Here is a 2,328-nt window from a genome sequence, read left to right as displayed (position 1 = left end):
CAGAGGCTGGTTCCAGACTGGGGTTCGATAACTGAAGATTCTGGTTCCTGAAACCGGTCCAGAGGCTGGTTCCAGACTGGGGTCTGATGACCGTAGGTTCAGCTTCCTGAAACCAGTCCAGAGGCTGGTTCCAGACTGGGGTCCGATGACTGAGGATTCTGGTTCCTGAAACCGGTCCAGAGGCTGGTTCCAGACTGGGGTCCGATGACTGAGGATTCTGGTTCCTGAAACCGGTCCAGAGGCTGGTTCCAGACTGGGGTCCGATGACTGAAGACTCTGGTTCCTGAAACCGGTCCAGAGGCTGGTTCCAGACTGGGGTCCCGTAACTGAAGATTCTGGTTCCTGAAACCGGTCCAGAGGCTGGTTCCAGACTGGGGTCCGATAACTGAAGATTCTGGTTCCAGAAACCGGTCCAGAGGCTGGTTCCAGACTGGGGTCTGGTAACTGAAGGTTCTGGTTCCTGAAACCAGTCCAGAGGCTGGTTCCAGACTGGGGTTCGATAACTGAAGATTCTGGTTCCTTGAACCGGTCCAGAAGCTGGTTCCAGACTGGGGTCTGATGACTGTAGGTTCAGCTTCCTGAAACCAGTCCAGAGGCTGGTTCCAGACTGGGGTCCGATGACTGAAGATTCTGGCTCCTGAAACTGGTCCAGAGGCTGGTTCCAGACTGGGGTCTGATGACCGTAGGTTCAGCTTCCTGAAACCAGTCTGGAGGCTGGTTCCAGACTGGGGTCCGATAACTGAAGATTCTGGTTCCTGAAACCGGTCCAGAGGCTGGTTCCAGACTGGGGTCCGATGACTGAAGATTCTGGTTCCTGAAACCGGTCCAGAGGCTGGTTCCAGACTGGGGTCCGATAACTGAAGATTCTGGTTCCTGAAACCGGTCCAGAGGCTGGTTCCAGACTGGGGTCTGATGACCGTAGGTTCAGCTTCCTGAAACCAGTCCAGAGGCTGGTTCCAGACTGGGGTCCGATGACTGAAGATTCTGGTTCCTGAAACCGGTCCAGCGGCTGGTTCCAGACTGGGGTCCGATGACTGAAGATTCTGGTTCCTGAAACCGGTCCAGAGGCTGGTTCCAGACTGGGTCCGGTAACTGAAGATTCTGGTTCCTGAAACCGGTCCAGAGGCTGGTTCCAGACTGGGGTCCGATGACTGAAGATTCTGGTTCCTGAAACCGGTCCAGAGGCTGGTTCCAGACTGGGGTCCGGTAACTGAAGATTCTGGTTCCTGAAACCGGTCCAGAGGCTGGTTCCAGACTGGGGTCCGGTAACTGAAGATTCTGGTTCCAGAAACCGGTCCAGAGGCTGGTTCCAGACTGGGGTCTGGTAACTGAAGGTTCTGGTTCCTGAAACCAGTCCAGAGGCTGGTTCCAGACTGGGGTCTGATAACTGAAGATTCTGGTACCTGAAACCGGTCCAGAGGCTGGTTCCAGACTGGGGTCTGATAACTGAAGGTTCTGCTTCCTGAAACCAGTCCAGAGGCTGGTTCCAGACTGGGGTCCGATGACTGAAGATTCTGGTTCCTGAAACCATTCCAGAGGCTGGTTCCATACTGGGGTCCGATGACTGAAGATTCTGGTTCCTGAAACCAGTCCAGAGGCTGGTTCCAGACTGGGGTCTGATGACCGTAGGTTCAGCTTCCTGAAAACAGTCCAGAGGCTGGTTCCAGACTGGGGTCCGATAACTGAAGGTTCTGGTTCCTGAAACCGGTCCAGAGGCTGGTTCCATACTGGGGTCCGATGACTGAAGATTCTGGTTCCTGAAACCGGTCCAGAGGCTGGTTCCAGACTGGGGTCCGATGACTGAAGATTCTGGTTCCTGAAACCGGTCCAGAGGCTGGTTCCAGACTGGGGTCCGATGACTGAAGATTCTGGTTCCTGAAACCGGTCCAGAGGCTGGTTCCAGACTGGGGTCCGATAACTGAAGATTCTGGTTCCTGAAACCGGTCCAGAGGCTGGTTCCAGACTGGGGTCTGATGACCGTAGGTTCAGCTTCCTGAAACCAGTCCAGAGGCTGGTTCCAGACTGGGGTCCGATGACTGAGGATTCTGGTTCCTGAAACCGGTCCAGAGGCTGGTTCCAGACTGGGGTCCGATGACTGAAGATTCTGGTTCCTGAAACCGGTCCAGAGGCTGGTTCCAGACTGGGGTCCGGTAACTGAAGATTCTGGTTCCTGAAACCGGTCCAGAGGCTGGTTCCAGACTGGGGTCCGATGACTGAAGATTCTGGTTCCTGAAACCGGTCCAGAGGCTGGTTCCAGACTGGGGTCCGATAACTGAAGATTCTGGTTCCTGAAACCGGTCCAGAGGCTGGTTCCAGACTGGGGTCCGA

Source organism: Telmatherina bonti (genome assembly GCF_933228915.1).
Source record: "Telmatherina bonti genome assembly, chromosome: 19".
Classification (NCBI taxonomy): Eukaryota; Metazoa; Chordata; class Actinopteri; order Atheriniformes; family Telmatherinidae; genus Telmatherina; species Telmatherina bonti.
This window is presented reverse-complemented; position numbering follows the sequence as displayed.